The sequence below is a fragment of the Myxocyprinus asiaticus genome, chromosome 41, assembly GCF_019703515.2.
Source record: "Myxocyprinus asiaticus isolate MX2 ecotype Aquarium Trade chromosome 41, UBuf_Myxa_2, whole genome shotgun sequence".
In the NCBI taxonomy this organism is placed as follows: Eukaryota; Metazoa; Chordata; class Actinopteri; order Cypriniformes; family Catostomidae; genus Myxocyprinus; species Myxocyprinus asiaticus.
The window spans coordinates 12,074,190-12,080,232 of record NC_059384.1 but is presented as its reverse complement, the minus strand read 5'-3'; positions in this window follow the sequence as shown (position 1 = coordinate 12,080,232).

The window sequence follows — 6,043 nt, the reverse complement described above, 5'->3', positions numbered from 1 at the left end:
GTGTTGAGAAGGCTATTTCATTTCCTTTTAGGGCCCTTTCCTTTACTTTATATTCCAATAAACCATAGATTCTCAAAAACTTTGAACCAGGGGCGGTTCTAGAGGGGGGGGCAGGAGACAGATGCTTGGCCCCCCCATGTGCCCCCCCACTCACAGACCTTCCCCCCACCACCCCCCGGTCAGAAGATATAACACTCGCACCTCCACCAACAGACAACGTTTTTATTTTTATTTTTTATTTTTTTGAAGGATCAATCTTACCTATTCACTATTCACAGAGTGAATCAATAGGTCGCAAAGGGTTTCAGAAAAGCAATAGTTGAGGCTGCAGACCCTGGAGGCAAAACAAATGTGATTCAACTGTGTAAGTATATGATTGCACTATTATCAAAAAGGATCCATGTGAAACATTTTTAAAAATATCTTTCAGAACCATAAAGCAATACTGTTCTGATTTCTGAGTTACAGTATGTACAGTGTGCTGAAAATAATATAAATAATAAAATGTGTTTAAAAAAACAATATAGCTGAATCGTATATCCTTAGAGAAATCCATGTTGTGCAGCAATAGATGATGCAATTGATAACTGAGGGGACAGAGACAGATTCATTTACATCACAACAGTGCAGAGTGGAGCTAACCCATGATACCTAATTTATCAGTTTATTTGGCCTCACTCTGTCATCTGCATCTCATTATGTAGTCACTTTCCCCTTGCCAAGGCAACAGGACCCCTGTTCATATTTTTGGAACCTTCAAAGCAGACAGCTCCCAGAATATACACAGAGGACAAAACAAAGAGAGAAAAATCCTTGTTGCTAAGAAACAGGAAAAACATGACACCAGGAGGACTGCTTGAATGAAATAGACCAAGTTAAACAGAATTACTACACTGTGCATTGCAATTGTAATAACACAATTTGTTTTATAACTTAAGACAAGGACATTATATGAAGATTAATTTGACAAAACATTTTAGTAGTTTGCATGCACTAAATATAACAAACTCAATGTCATTTGAATTGAATATGTTATAATCTGTAATTGATCAATGTGTAATAACTTGCTAGTTACAGTATTAGTTAGTTGCAGAATTATTTGTGAAATCCATAGACTAAACACCCTTCTGCATTTTAATCACATCTAATCACACAATCAAACTACCCAGAATTGAGAACACCCTACATTTATCAATGACTTGATAAAAATAAGATTGTATAAAATTTCTGTGCATTTAGAACACAAGGTAATATAAAGAACTCAAATGAGATTAGCAGCACATTTTAAATAAAGCGAACATAGAAATATGATGTTCATCGGTTGTCTGCAGTACTCCTAACCTTTATTCTTGCACAGCTGGTGCCATAGGTGTATTACGGACTGGGCCAGTGGGGCCAGTGCCCAGGGTCCCTTGACTACCAGGGGCCCGGGGGGGCTCTATGCTGCAAGGTCTCGCGGCCCATCAACTTTGAAAACAAATGTTTATATACACTTGAATATGTTGGCCCCACAGCTTATAAAAGGCCCCCTTTATAGGGCCCTGTGACTATGAGGGTCCCTAGCCCTCTTATAGGACTCTTTTGCCTTCTTGTTTCTAATTATTTTTTGAGCCACTCTTTAACCCTATAATGCCACACATATCATATTTGTTACATGACTTCCTAAATCCTCTACATCATCAACATGATCAAAACTTTGCTGAAAACCTGGTTGTTTCCATGCTCTTCTGGGAGTAGAAGACCTTGTAATTTAATTTCAAAAATGGCTACCTTCATATTGTGATGCACTCATCTTTTTTTTGTGAAATCTTTGCTGATTTTGATAAAGTAAAATTAACAATAGCTATTTCAAAATTAGTATTTATTGAATTAAAGAAACATGTGCTTGCTTAGAGTTTAATTTTTTTTAAATTAAAAAATCATTTTAAATATGTTTTAACAAATACATTTTTCAGACTATTATTTCATATGTTAGGCTTTATAGGGTTGAGCTTTATGCTTTGTTTAAAAAGTGCTGTCGAATAAAAACATTTATTACAAAAAATAACTGGGCTTAGGTGGTTGGGAAAAAGTAGAATATGATTTGTTTTATTTTGTGTTGTGTACAAAATTCTGATTAAACTAGATATGTAAAGTTTGTTGATTCAGACTATAATGTTGGTTTGACAAAACCTTGTCTTAAAGTTTTAAATACTTTTAAATGCTTCAAGTTAGAAATGTTTACAGGTGTTACAGTAAGAGAAAGAAAGAAAGCATTTTACAGCAGATTAAAGGGCTTGTGTGTAAGTTTTGACAGCTGAAGTTTGAAATCACAAACATTCAAAAACAGACTTTTAGCTTATTTGAACATTCTGTCAATGTAATGTAGTCTAAAGGATTTTGGCTTAAATGATGACTTCACAGGGCATTTTTGATGGGAGAATAATATTTGTAGCCAAGCTGTAGGGTCGTTCCAAACAGAATTTCCAATAAAATTACCAAATGAGCACTATTTTTGAGCCCCACACCTTTCAGCCCATCAAAGCTCTCACAATAGAGGGTAAAGTCTTTGAAGGAAATAGGGTATAGGGATGATCACTTCTAAATGGAACAAACCATAATTCAGATGAGTTAGAAAAGATATGGCAGCACGAGCCAGAACTGCCTAAACTCTTTGCCAAGTTCCACCAAACCCATGCATAGATGCTGTAGGTGCCTATTTGTTAAATTCTACAATATTTAAAGTGTTTGATGAAGTTAAAATATTTCATAATGTATTATTGCCCCTTTAAATATATGCACATGTACACATTTAATTCACATTTTGTCACAGTCTTGTTTTTTGTATGCATTTGTAGCATTTACTAGTATTTACATTGAGTTTGCATTATGTCTAACAAATGTTACTGTCTCTTTAAGAACAGTTGAGCGAACATTTAGGTTGAGCGGTTTCTTTACCACATCCGTGCTGTGTGTTTGAATAAATCTGATTGTAAATAACAGAATGAGTATTTAAAGGGAATTAAATCAATACAATTTTATTTTGCATGGATCTCAACTAGATAATTGGACCGTTGGGCCCTAAAAGAAAACTGGCCCCTGGGCCCTTGCTAGTCATAATCCAACCCTGGCTGGTGCAATTTATAAAATACACTATACTGCCAAAAGCATTCGCTCACCCATCCAAATAATTGAATTCAGGTGTTCCAATCACTTCCATGGCCACAGGTGTATAAAATGAAGCACCTAGGCATGCAGACTGCTTCTACAAACATTTGTGAAAGAATGGGCCGCTCTCAGGAGCTCAGTGAAATCCAGCGTGGTACTGTGCTAGGATGCCACCTGTGCAACAAGTCCAGTTGTGAAATTTCCTCGCTACTAAATATTCCACAGTCAACTGTCAGTGGTATTATAACAAAGTGGAAGCGATTGGGAATGACAGCAACTCAGCCACGAAGTGGTAGGCCACGTAAAATGACAGAGCGGGGTCAGCGGATGCTGAGGTGCATAGTGCGCAGAGGTCGCCAACTTTCTGCAGAGTCAATCGCTACAGACCTCCAAAGTTCATGTGGCCTTCAGATTAGCTCAAGAACAGTGCGTAGAGAGCTTCATGGAATGGGTTTCCATGGCCGAGCAGCTGCATCCAAGCCATACATCATCAAGTGCAATGCAAAGCGTCGGATGCAGTGGTGTAAAGCACGCCGCCACTGGACTCTAGAGCAGTGGAGACACGTTCTCTGGAGTGACGAATCACGCTTCTCCATCTGGCAATCTGATGGACGAGTCTGGGTTTGGCGGTTGCCAGGAGAATGGTACTTGTCTGACTGCATTGTGCCAACTGTGAAGTTTGGTGGAGGGGGGATTATGGTGTGGGGTTGTTTTTCAGGAGCTGGGCTTGGCCCCTTAGTTCCAGTGAAAGGAACTCTGAATGCTTCAGCATACCAAGAGATTTTGGACAATTCCATGCTCCCAACTTTGTGGGAACAGTTTGGGGATGGCCCTTCCTGTTCCAACATGACTGCGCACCAGTGCACAAAGCAAGGTCCATAAAGACATGGATGAGCGAGTTTGGTGTGGAAGAACTTGACTGGCCTGCACAGAGTCCTGACCTCAACCCGATAGAGCACCTTTGGGATGAATTAGAGCGAAGGCCTTCTCGTCCAACATCAGTGTCTGACCTCACAAATGCGCTTCTGGAAGAATGGTCAAAAATTCCCATAAACACACTCCTAAACCTTGTGGAAAGCCTTCCCAGAAGAGTTGAAGCTGTTATAGCTGCAAAGGGTGGGCCGACGTCATATTAAACCCTATGGATTAAGAATGGGATGTCACTTAAGTTCATATGCGTCTAAAGGCAGATGAGCGAATACTTTTGGCAATATAGTGTATATATTTTTTAACCAGAAAGAGAAAAAAGACATTCTTGAAATCATCATGCTAATTCTGTGGGGAAGTTTCAGCTTACATTGTCATTCCCACATTGTCATCTTTTGGATAAGACGTTAAACCGAGGTCCTGACTCTATGTGGTCATTAAAATCCCAGGGCAATTCTTGTAAAGAATAGAGGTGTAACCCCAGATTCCTGGCCATATTACCCCCTTGGCCCTTATCAATCATGGCCTCCTAATAATCCCTAGCCATGAATGTTCTATCACTCCACTCTCTCATCTCCACCAATAGCTAGTGTGTGGTGAGCGTACTTGTGCACTATGGCTGCCATCACATCATCCAGGTGGATGTTGCACACTGGTAGTGGTTGAGAAGAGTCCCCTAATCTCTATGTAAAGTGCTTTGAGTGCAGTGTCAGAAACGCATAAAAATGTCAAATTCATTCATTTATTCATTCTGGTCTTATACTTGCTTTTCGCTTCTCCTGATTTGTATTTTTGTTGTTTTGCCCTGATCTCCTCCATGTTTAAGCATCCACCTGGATATGAAGGATGATTAAATTTAGCTCAGGATTTTAACTACCCTTTGACTTTTTTTGTAGCATTCTGTACTTTACAAACAGAAGAGCGTAAATAGAGATGAGGGTTACGAGGACGTGGTGTAGCTGCAACAAGTGGCTGTTCAGTCCAAAGAAACAGATTTGCACTGTGGTAACTTATGGGTCGTTGTGTGAAGTGCTTGTCCTTGTTATCAGTCAACCAGAGTAACCACTCTGATAAAGTTTATGCTTGTGTAAATGTCATCCAAGTGACTTTAACTCCCCCTAGCGGTCGTAACATCACACATTCCTTCATGCCTTGGACTGGAATCATTTCAAATAGACTCATCAGTCAGACCAAATCCGATATTTTTTCAGGCAATACATGGTACACTTGTATTGCCTTTTGTTATGCTTGTTAAGTCTCCTTAAAATATCCATTATCAAAAAAGATAAACAGTTCAGTAAATGATTGAATAAATTATTATTTTGCTTGCAACAGTATAAAGGCTTGAAAACATGCCCATTAACACATAGGTGTGTGTCCTCAACTAAAACAAAATATCAAAAAAAGGGAAAAACAGACTACATCCATTTGTATTTTATATGCCACATAAAGATTAGAATATGACCAAGTTAAGAAATTATAAATTAATTTTACTTTAATTACATTGCACACTGCATTATGTAAGATAATAATAAATGTAGAACTCCCTTTTAAATGACTTGATATGTTGCCCCACTTTAACAGTATCATCCTGTCTGACTTTGCCAATATGCCTCTGGTAAAGGGGGACAGTGATAACTGATTCTATAGAAAATATTTACAAATTACTTTCTACACACTCTAAAATCGAATTAGTTGATCTTAATTAGATTTTTCAAGGGTTTTCAAATTGTTTTACACAATTTAGCTCAAGTAAACCAAATTTATTTTAATTAATGTTACAAGTAAACATTAGAAGTTTCAAGTAAACTTAACTCATCTGTAATTAAAGTATCATTGTTTTTATTTAATTATTTAAATTTGGGTCCCCAAGTCATCAACTCAAAAAGTTAATTGTTTACCTCCCAGATTAGTTAAGTAATAATTTTGAACCTACATACATACATATATATATATATATATATATATA